At 38.8% G+C, this 12,241-nt stretch overlaps 1 protein-coding gene across 1 annotated transcript in view; it reads left to right on the forward strand.

The window, feature by feature from the left end:
• Nucleotides 1-12,241, forward strand: part of BBS9 (Bardet-Biedl syndrome 9) — a 1,102,055-nt gene that overhangs the window by 288,489 nt on the left and 801,325 nt on the right. The window lies entirely within an intron of this gene.

Here is a 12,241-nt window from a genome sequence, read left to right on the forward strand (position 1 = left end):
GTGCCTTTTGTGCAGCAGGATGAAGCGCGATGTTTGAGCGCTTCACCTCCATGCCGTCTTTGTGGCCCCGTCTCCTTCTTCTCGGGCAGGAGAAGCACCATCTTGGACGATGTCCCCGCTTCGTTCTCCGACCGAGAGCAGAGCATTGTTTCTATTCTAAACGGTCCTGAGAGTTGATAGTGTTGTTGAGACAGTGTCAAGCAGATTTACGTTCTTAGTTTCCCAAAATCAGGCTCTCCTCTGTAATTGTATAAACGGAGCTTGTATAGAGTTACGGTCTGTTGAGTTTTTAAACTTCAGAGGGCTTGTGGTATATCCATGTTTTTTTTTAATTATAATCTGTGTAAATAAAAACAATGGTACACTGTCTCCTTTAATTATCACCTTTTCATTCAGGAATACCAAGGGAAAATAATTTGTATTTGAACAAAGGAAAACCTTTTTTCTTTGCTCTGGTATGGTACACAATTGCAATTTTTTTTGCTTGTTACATAGGTCTCATACATATTCCTTCCGTCACATACAGTTCCTCTCAATCTCCTGGGGGAGTTATTTGTTGCAGAATTGCTGCCCAGGTGTCTTCTGGTATCTCTGGCATTATCTGTTTTTCCTATATTAAAGGGAAATCGTTAGAGGCAATTTAATAAATTCGATAGTAAGGTTTCTGCTCCGCTTGCTATGATACATATTGCCTTCCTTATAGTCTAATTAGGAGGATAGTCGGTAGCATCTGAGGGTTAAATCTCTGATTTGGACAGTATAATTCATTCATCTGGTGCTAAATCGATTATACCACGAAAATTCTAAATGCTGCTGGAGATGTGGCCACGGGTACGGAAACTTAGCTCACATGTGGTGGTGGTGTAATGTAGTCCAAAATTACTGGAGACAAATTATTGGAGAAATAGAAAAAATACTTAAGACCCAATTTCCCCTAGACCCTACAATCTGGCTATTGAGTAAGCCCCCCAAAATCAAACTTAAATACAAACTTAAACTCTTCTATATAATGACTAACAGCGCGAGATATCTACTAGCCAGAAATTGGAAGAATACAGAGGTTCCCACCTTACAACTCTGGATTAACAGAGTTGCTGAATTCCTTGAACTGGAGGAATATTACTACATTAAATTTGCTAAAATGGATGTATACGCAGAAATGATCTCCCTTTGGGAGCAATACCTTAAGAAGTAAATTACGATCTCTTTCAGAATAATATACACCAAACTCAATTCAATAAACTCTTTTGCAATATCCCCATAATAACAGGGTGTACACACAAATCTCATATTGAACTTTCGGGTTAATCAGACCGCAAATTCCACAAATGAAACAGGTCAACAGGCACTCTTTTCCTTGTCTCTTCCCCTTTTCTTCCCCTCTTCCTTTTCTCTTTTTTCTAAATCACTCTTCTTTTCATGTTAATTATTGGTTTATGATATTTGAATGTATACCTTAACATATAAAACTCAACTGATTATGTATAATATCTTTGGAAGCTGCGACTTCCACTATGTAATTCCACTTGAAATTAATAAATATTGGTTGGTAAAAAACAAAAAAACAAAAAACAAAAAAAAAAAACAGCACATCACAGATCAGAAGAACTTCAATGCTAACAGGAACAAACTTGACTCCCAGTTTATCATCCAAAAGTGTTTTTTCTGTGGTGACAGATTCGATTCCGTGTTGTAGAAAGGTACACTTTCAAACAGGTATCCACAGGATAGCTCCTTCACCAATTAGTAGAGATGAGCTCGCTAAGGATTTCAAATGTGATTCACACCCTCGGCTCTAACCAATAGACACCACACAAAAATAAGGATCTATGGAAGCCTCACAGGGTCACTGTTCTGTAATCAATACTTCTATGCGTTTTGTCCCGATCGACAGGACTTTCTCAAGAATGATTACAGGAGAGAACCATGTTCCATATAAAGAGAAATCAATGCTCACACCGCCATCATATGCACAATTCATTGGATATTAAAAAATGGGAGTGATTTATACGGAACACCGCATCAACCGTAATGTGTTTAAAAACATAAAAGATACAAATATATACACACAGATTGTACTTATTAAAAAATTTAAATTTAACACAATCTTGCATTCATTAGTACAGATATTAACAATGACCTGCTCCTTGCATCCGCAACTATCACCTCCTCTCATGCTAGACTGCAGGACTTCTGTCGTGCAGCACCTACCCTCTGGAACACTCTCCCTCGTGCTGTCAGGCTTTGCCCTAATCTTTCTTCCTTTAAATGCTCCCTGAAGACTTTTCTGTTCAGAGAAGCCTACCACCCAACTCAATAATAAATTAATTTCACTTACCTAATATTTCCCTCATCTAACTCTGTATTAACATCCTTCTCAATCTTGCAGTCCTCGCCTCCTGTTTCCCAACCTCCTACCCTTCTAGATTGTAAGTTCCCACGGGAATAGGGCCCTCAATCCCTCCTGTATGTGTTTGTAAATTTTGTCCTGTATCTTACAAGTCTATTTAAAACATAATAATAAAACTAAACGTTTCATACATTACACAAGAATAGATCATTTCCCCATTTTTCTATAAAAGCCCTATTAAAAAACTATAAAAATGCCTGGATGTCTAATTCAATATTTAACCCTTTAGGTTGCAAACAATCTAAAGGTTTTATCCAAAAAGTTTCTCTGACGGAGTTTCAAAAGTCTATTAGTGTCCCAACTATTAGTTGCTACCCATTCTACAATTTTAATACTAAGATCTTGAGGATTTTGATTATGAACCATTTCTCCAACATAGGTGTGTCCGGTCCACGGCGTCATCCTTACTTGTGGGATATTCTCTTCCCCAACAGGAAATGGCAAAGAGCCCAGCAAAGCTGGTCACATGATCCCTCCTAGGCTCCGCCTTCCCCAGTCATTCTCTTTGCCGTTGTACAGGCAACATCTCCACGGAGATGGCTTAGAGTTTTTTGGTGTTTAACTGTAGTTTTTATTCTTCAATCAAGAGTTTGTTATTTTAAAATAGTGCTGGTATGTACTATTTACTCTGAAACAGAAAAGTGATGAAGATTTCTGTTTGTAAGAGGAAAATGATTTTAGCAACCGTTACTAAAATCGATGGCTGTTTCCACACAGGACTGTTGAGAGGAATTAACTTCAGTTGGGGGAAACAGTGAGCAGACTTTTGCTGCTTGAGGTATGACACATTTCTAACAAGACGATGTAATGCTGGAAGTTGTCATTTTCCCTATGGGATCCGGTAAGCCATTTTTATTACATAAGAATAAAGGGCTTCACAAGGGCTTTTAAGACTGGTAGACATTTTCTGGGCTAAAACGATTGATATATAAGCATTTTTAATACTTCATAGCTTTGAGGAATTATTTTTTTTCTTGGGAATTATGTAAAATAACCGGCAGGCACTGTATTGGACACCTTATTCTCTAGGGGCTTTCCCTAATCATAGGCAGAGCCTCATTTTCGCGCCTCTATTGCGCACTTGTTTTTGGGAAGCATGACATGCAGATGCATGTGTGAGGAGCTCTGATACATAGAAAAGGCTTTCTGAAGGCGTCATTTGGTATCGTATTCCCCTTTGGGCTTGGTTGGGTCTCAGCAAAGCAGATACCAGGGACTGTATAGGGGTTAAATATAAAAACGGCTCCGGTTCCGTTATTTTAGCTACATCCTCTAAGCAAGAGGGTAATACTTCTCAAGCCAAGCCAGCCTGGAGGCCAATGCAAGGCTGGAACAAAGGTAAGCAGGCCAAGAAACCTGCCACTGCTACCAAGACAGCATGAGATGTTGGCCCCCATCCGGGACCGGATCTGGTGGGGGGCAGACTCTCTCTCTTCGCTCAGGCTTGGGCAAGAGATGTTCTGGATCCTTGGGCGCTGGAAATAGTCTCCCAAGGTTATCTTCTGGAATTCAAGGGGCTTCCCCCAAGGGGGAGGTTCCACAGGTCTCAATTGTCTTCAGACCACATAAAAAAACAGGCATTCTTACATTGTGTAGAAGACCTGTTAAAAATGGGAGTGATTCATCCTGTTCCATTAGGAGAACAAGGGATGGGGTTCTACTCCAATCTGTTCATAGTTCCCAAAAAAGAGGGAACATTCAGACCAATCTTAGATCTCAAGATCCTAAACAAGTTTCTCAAGGTTCCATCGTTCAAAATGGAAACCATTCGAACAATTCTTCCTTCCATCCAGGAAGGTCAATTCATGACCACGGTGGATTTAAAGGATGCGTATCTACATATTCCTATCCACAAGGAACATCATCGGTTCCTAAGGTTCGCCTTTCTGGACAAGCATTACCAGTTTGTGGCACTTCCGTTCGGATTAGCCACTGCTCCAAGAATTTTCACAAAGGTACTGGGGTCCCTTCTAGCGGTGCTAAGACCAAGGGGCATTGCAGTAGTACCTTACTTGGACGACATTCTAATTCAAGCGTCGTCCCTTCCACAAGCAAAGGCTCACACGGACATCGTCCTGGCCTTTCTCAGATCTCACGGGTGGAAAGTGAACGTAGAAAAAAGTTCTCTATCTCCGTCAACAAAAGTTCCCTTCTTGGGAACAATAATAGACTCCTTAGAAATGAGGATTTTTCTGACAGAGGCCAGAAAATCAAAACTTCTAAACTCTTGTCAAGTACTTCATTCTGTTCCTCTTCCTTCCATAGCGCAGTGCATGGAAGTAATAGGTTTGATGGTCGCGGCAATGGACATAGTTCCTTTTGCGCGAATTCATCTGAGACCATTACAACTGTGCATGCTCAGTCAGTGGAATGGGGATTATACAGACTTGTCTCCGACGATACAAGTAGATCAGAGGACCAGAGATTCACTCCGTTGGTGGCTGTCCCTGGACAACCTGTCACAGGGGATGAGCTTCCGCAGACCAGAGTGGGTCATTGTCACGACCGACGCCAGTCTGGTGGGCTGGGGCGCGGTCTGGGGACTCCTGAAAGCTCAGGGTCTTTGGTCTCGGGAAGAATCTCTTCTCCCGATAAATATTCTGGAACTAAGAGCGATATTCAATGCTCTCAAGGCTTGGCCTCAGCTAGCAAAGGCCAAATTCATACGGTTTCAATCGGACAATATGACGACTGTTGCGTACATCAACCATCAGGGGGGAACAAGGAGTTCCCTGGCGATGGAAGAAGTGACCAAAATCATTCAATGGGCGGAGTCTCACTCCTGCCACTTGTCTGCAATCCACATTCCAGGAGTGGAAAATTGGGAAGCGGATTTTCTGAGTCGTCAGTCATTTCATCCGGGGGAGTGGGAACTCCATCCGGAAATCTTTGCCCAAATTATTCAGTTGTGGGGCATTCCAGACATGGATCTGATGGCCTCTCGTCAGAACTTCAAGGTTCCTTGCTACGGGTCCAGATCCAGGGATCCCAAGGCGACTCTAGTAGATGCACTAGTAGCACCTTGGACCTTCAAACTAGCGTATGTATTCCCACCGTTTCCTCTCATCCCCAGGCTGGTAGCCAGGATCTATCAGGAGAGGGCATCGGTGATCTTGATAGCTCCTGCGTGGCCACGCAGGACTTGTTATGCAGACCTGGTGAATATGTCATCGGCTCCACCATGGAAGCTACCTTTGAGACAGGACCTTCTTGTTCAAGGTCCGTTCGAACATCCGAATCTGGCCTCACTCCAACTGACTGCTTGGAGATTGAACGCTTGATTTTATCAAAGCGAGGGTTCTCAGATTCTGTCATTGATACTCTTGTTCAGGCCAGAAAGCCTGTAACTAGAAAAATCTACCATAAAATATGGAAAAGATATATCTGTTGGTGTGAATCTAAAGGATTCCCTTGGGACAAGATAAAAATTCCTAAGATTCTATCCTTTCTTCAAGAAGGTTTGGAGAAAGGATTATCTGCAAGTTCTTTGAAGGGACAGATTTCTGCCTTGTCTGTGTTACTTCACAAAAAGCTGGCGGCTGTGCCAGATGTTCAAGCTTTTGTTCAGGCTCTGGTTAGAATCAAGCCTGTTTACAAACCTTTGACTCCTCCTTGGAGTCTCAATTTAGTTCTTTCAGTTCTTCAGGGGGTTCCGTTTGAACCCTTACATTCCGTTGATATTAAGTTATTATCTTGGAAAGTTTTGTTTTTGGTTGCAATTTCTTCTGCTAGAAGAGTTTCAGAGTTATCTGCTCTGCAGTGTTCTCCTCCTTATCTGGTGTTCCATGCAGATAAGGTGGTTTTGCGTACTAAACCTGGTTTTCTTCCGAAAGTTGTTTCTAACAAAAACATTAACCAGGAGATAGTTGTACCTTCTTTGTGTCCGAATCCAGTTTCAAAGAAGGAACGTTTGTTGCACAATTTGGATGTAGTTCGTGCTCTAAAATTCTATTTAGATGCTACAAAGGATTTTAGACAAACATCTTCCTTGTTTGTTGTTTATTCTGGTAAAAGGAGAGGTCAAAAAGCAACTTCTACCTCTCTCTCTTTTTGGCTTAAAAGCATCATCAGATTGGCTTACGAGACTGCCGGACGGCAGCCTCCTGAAAGAATCACAGCTCATTCCACTAGGGCCGTGGCTTCCACATGGGCCTTCAAGAACGAGGCTTCTGTTGATCAGATATGTAAGGCAGCGACTTGGTCTTCACTGCACACTTTTACTAAATTTTACAAATTTGATACTTTTGCTTCTTCTGAGGCTATTTTTGGGAGAAAGGTTTTGCAAGCCGTGGTGCCTTCCATCTAGGTGACCTGATTTGCTCCCTCCCTTCATCCGTGTCCTAAAGCTTTGGTATTGGTTCCCACAAGTAAGGATGACGCCGTGGACCGGACACACCTATGTTGGAGAAAACAGAATTTATGTTTACCTGATAAATTACTTTCTCCAACGGTGTGTCCGGTCCACGGCCCGCCCTGGTTTTTTAATCAGGTCTGATAATTTATTTTCTTTAACTACAGTCACCACGGTATCATATGATTTCTCCTATGCAAATATTCCTCCTTTACGTCGGTCGAATGACTGGGGAAGGCGGAGCCTAGGAGGGATCATGTGACCAGCTTTGCAGGGCTCTTTGCCATTTCCTGTTGGGGAAGAGAATATCCCACAAGTAAGGATGACGCCGTGGACCGGACACACCGTTGGAGAAAGTAATTTATCAGGTAAACATAAATTCTGTTTTTAAAATGATACGAGACACTATGATTCTCAAATCAGATTCAATGTTTCTAATGTGTTCTCTTAGTCTGTAATTGATCTTCTTTTTTGTACGACCAATATAAATTAGACCACATTTACAGGTTTATTGGTACACAACATATGTTGTGTGACAAGTACATCTACTTTCGCATTTATATAGTTTACTCCCATCAAAATTTGAAAAAGAGAGACTATTTTGTCCTATACAGGGACACATAATGCAATCTTTTTGTTTGCAAGTATATAAACCTAAAGATGCTCCACACCAATTAGTCAGGTGTCCATATTTAAAGGGTTGTCTAAGTTTCATAGGTGCAATGTAATTCTTTATATCTTTATTCTTTCTAAAGATAACTTCTGGTTTATCTCCTAATATTTTTCCCAAACCCGGATCTAATTTTATCACATTCCAATGTTTATTCAAGATATTCTTAATCTTGTAGTGCTGATTATTATATCAAGTTACAAACTTGGGGTCACTTTCTTACCAATTTCCTTTGCTTGTTGTTTTTCAACTGGTTATTTATAAGTAGAGATCTGTCCATACAAGCTATCATATTCTTGCTATCATCTTAAAAATTAGAGCTATATCCTTTATCTAAAAATGTTTTAATTAAAATGTCTGATTCTTTATTAAAATCATCTATATTAGTGCAATTACGCTTGATTCTCTGATATTGCCCTAGTGGAATATTTCTCTTCCATTGTTTTAAATGGCCACTTTTGGCATTGAGGAGACTGTTTCTATTTGTTGGTTTCCAAAAGTTTTTGTATCATGATATAAAATAAGATCTAAAAAGGTGATAGACCTGGGGAACTTTCATAAGTAAACTTTAAATTATATGTATTCCCATTCATATATGTCATAAAATTATTAATCTCATCAGAAGGACCTTGACATATTAATAGAATATCATCAATGAACCAATGATACTTAATGATATTATTTGCAAAAGGGTTATTATTCCAAATCATATTTTCTTCCAAATGAGACATATATAAATTAGCTTAAAAAGAAGATCAAATACAGACTAAGAGAACACATTAGCTTGAGTGCGGAATTGATGTCACATTACAGGCTAAAATGCTTGCGGTATAGCTATACCGACACGACTTGTAATGGCTGCGTTACTGTTTTTACACTGAAATTGCCATTTTTTCAGAGTTAAAGCCGTAATGCACAACTCATAATCTAGCCAGAAATTAGCAATCATGGAAAAGTTTAATATAGCTACTAAACATTTTCCGTAATTTAGATAGATATAACAATACTGTTTTGGCAAAAAAAAAAATAACAATACAGGTGGCCCTCGTTTTAAAACGGTTCAATTTACACCCTCTCAGAATAACAACCTTTTTTCCAGTCATGTGACTGCTATTGAAAAGCATTGAGAAGCAGTGCATTTATTAAAATAGACAGTAGGTGGAGCTGTCCGCTTGTGTTGCAGCAAAGCCAAGCAAACTGAAATTAATCAGTTTAACCAGACCTGAGCTATCGAGCAGATTTCAAAGGAACAAGATCTTCCTGTCTATAAATCAGTCCAGATTGGAATGCATAGAAATAACTGTTTGCAGAAAAATGCAAGTGAAGTCTGTGTTGTGTGATTATTTTATTAGGTTTATAATGCTGTTTAGCAAATGTTTTTGTTCATTTAACTTAGTTTAATGATATATTCTGTGCTGTGTGATTATTTTATTAGGTTTATAATGCTGTTTAGCATTTAAAGTCTTCATTTCAAAGCTTTAAAAATAATGTATTAGGTGTTATTTATGACAATTTTGAGAGGGGCCTGGAACCTATCTCCCTCAATTCCCATTGACTTACATTATAAACTGGGTTTCAATTTACAATGGTTTCAATTTACAACCATTTCTTCTGGAACCTAACCCCGGCGTAAACTGAGGGCTACCTGTACATTGTATATTCAGGACATTAAACAAAATAAATATACAGTATATAGAAAAAAACCTAAGGAAAAGATTAAGGAAAAATTATGTACAAAAATAATAATAATTTATAAAGTGTATATTTAAAAACATGACCTTCTGGAAAATGAACCTCAGATAAACAAATATCCAAAATATAAAAAGTATAAAAAAAAAAAATAGCATAATTCAAAATCTTAATTAAAGGTAAAGTAAAGTCAGAATTAAATTACTATTATTCATATAGATCATGCAGTTTTAAACAACTTTGCAATTTATTTCTATTATCTTAATTGCTTGATTCTCTTTGTATCATTTCATGAAAAGCATACAGCTAGATTACAAGTTTTATGTTGTGGCTTTTAACGCTGAAAATATGGCATTTTCAGCGTTAAAACAGCACCACAGCTATTACAAGTGTTGTCGGTATAGCTGTACCGTTTTTTTCATTGGATTCCCATAACAAGTTTTGCGGTGAGGCTAAAATCAGCCAATAGGATTTAAGCAGCTTTCATTCTATTGGATAATTCGAATTAGCCAATAGAATGAGAGCTGCTTAAATCCTATTGGCTGTTTTGAACAGCAAATAGGATTTTAGCAGCCCTATTTAGTATTGGCTGATTCAAATTTTTCAGCCAATAGGATTGCAAGGGACTCCATCTTAAATCATGTCCCTAGCATTGAAGATTCAGTTTATAGTGGCGACCGTATGAAGAGGATGCTCGCTCCGTGCCTCCGGGATTAAGATAGAAGATGCCGCCTGGATAATGATTAAAGAGGCCGCCTGGATGAAGACTTCTCTCCGCTTAGATCAGGACATCGCCCCCGGGATGAAGATTGAAGAGTCCTCCTGGATAAAGACTTCGCCGGGATGAAGATCGTTCAAGCGGGACTTAAAAAACTGTAAGTGGATTGTCAGGGGGTTGGTGTTAGGCTTTTTTAAGGGTTTATTGGGTGGGTTTTATTTTTTGGGTTAGGGTCTGGGCAGTAAACGAGCTAAATGCCCTGGGTTTGGGGGGGGGGGGGGTGAGGGATTATAATGTTAGTGGGTCTTTGTCATTTTATTTTAAAAAAGAGCTGATATCTTTAGGGCAATGCCCTACAAAGGCCCTTTTAAGGGCCATTGGTATTTTATTCTAGATTAGGTTTTTTATTTTGGGGTGTTTTTTTTAAGGTTATTAAAATAGGAATATTTTTTTTTTTTTTTTGATAATTTGTTATTTTGTGTAATGTGTGTGTATATATATATATATATATATATATATATATATATATATATATATATATATATATATATATATATATATATATATATATATATATTAGTAAAAGAGCTGTTTATCTCAGGGCAATGCCCTACAAAAGGCCCTTTTAAGGGCCCCCAAAGGGCCCTTTTAAGGGCCCCTGGTAGTTTGGGGGGGTTGTATAGTGTTAGGGGGTGTTTGTATTCTTTTTGGAGCAACAGAGCTGTTTATCTCAGGGCAATGCCCCACAAAAGTCCCTTTTAAGGCCCCCTGGTAGTTTGGGGGGTGGGGGTTTGTATAGATTTTTAGAGGGTGTTTGTATTCTGTTTGGAGTAAAAGAGCTGTCTATCTCAGGGCAGTGCCCTACAAAAGACCCTTTTAAGGGCCCTTGGTAGTTTTTTCTAGAGTAGGGTTTTTTATTTTGTGGTGTTTTTTTTTTTTTTTTTACTATTTACTAACTAGTCTACCTAGTTAAAATAAATAGAAACTTACCTGTGAAATAAAAATAGTGTTAGTTATATTGTAGCTAGCTTAGGTTTTATTTCATAGGTAAGTATGTATTTAGTTTTAGGTATTATTTAGTTAATAATTGTAACTTTAATTTAGATCTAAATTAATTATGTTAAAGTTAGGGGGTTAGGGTTACGTTTAGGGGTTAATATAGTTTAATTTAGCTTGTTGCGATGTGGGGGGCTGGCGGTTTAGGGGTTAATAGGTTTATTTAGTTAATAATTGTAAATTTAATTTAGCTATATTTTTATTATGTTAAAGTTAGGGGGTGTTAGTGTTAGGCTTAGGGTTACGTTAGGGTTATGTTCGGGTTAGGGTTAAGTTAGGTTTAGGGGTTAATATATTTTAATTTAGCTTGTTGCGATGTGGGGAGCTGGCAGTTTAGGGGTTAATAAATGTAGTATAGTGGCGGCGATATCGGGAGCGGCAGATTAGGGTTTAATAACTGTAGGCAGGCGTCAGCGATGTTGGGGGCAGCAGATTAGGGGTGTTTAGACGTAGGGTTTATGTTGGGGTGTTAGGTTTAAACAGTAGTTTTATTTCCCCATAGACATCAATGGGGCTGCGTTACAGAACTTTTGTTTCCGCGACCGCAGGTGTTATTTTTTTTTGGGCTGGCTCTCCCCATTGATATCTATGGGGAAATTGTGCACTAGCACGTCAAAACACCGATGCTTTTGTGTACGGTATGGAGTTCAATGCAACCATATCATACGCAAAAGGCGTATGTTTGAAAACTTGTAATAGCAGCGCTATAGGAAATTAAATAATGTAACTTTTGTTGCGTTCGTTAATTACTCTATAGCGCTCAAAACTCGTAATCTAGCTGATAGTTGGTTAAGCCCAGGAGGAGCAATGATTACTGGGATCTAGCTGTTGAGTGGTGGCTGCACATATATGCCTCTAGTTATAGGCTCACCTGATGTTTTCAGCTAGCATTGCTGCTCCTTCAATAAAGGATACCAAAAGAACAAAGTTGTTCTTTTAACTAATCTGATACCCATACATTTAACAATTTCACAAGGATTTTTTTGTGTGTAAATTATCAAACACATTGTGTTTGGGAAACCCTTTTTTTATATTATATAACCCTTTTTTATATTATATTACTAGTTCTAAGACTCCTACTGATACACCCTTTGTACTGTAATTGACATTTACAGCCTAACAAATAGATGACATTTATCAATACATGATTTTAAAAGTGTTTATTTTTCTATCTAATTTCCATCTAAAGTGGAGTCCAATGGCTTCATTCATTACTGTTGGGAATTAAGAACCTGGCCACCAGGAGGAGGCAAAGACACCCCAGCCAAAGGCTTAAATATCTCCCCCACTTCCCTCATCCCACAGTCAGGAGAATGGCAGAGGAGTGCTGGAGTTTTGGAGTAGTCT

Source organism: Bombina bombina, chromosome 5 (assembly GCF_027579735.1).
Source record: "Bombina bombina isolate aBomBom1 chromosome 5, aBomBom1.pri, whole genome shotgun sequence".
NCBI classification, from domain to species: Eukaryota; Metazoa; Chordata; class Amphibia; order Anura; family Bombinatoridae; genus Bombina; species Bombina bombina.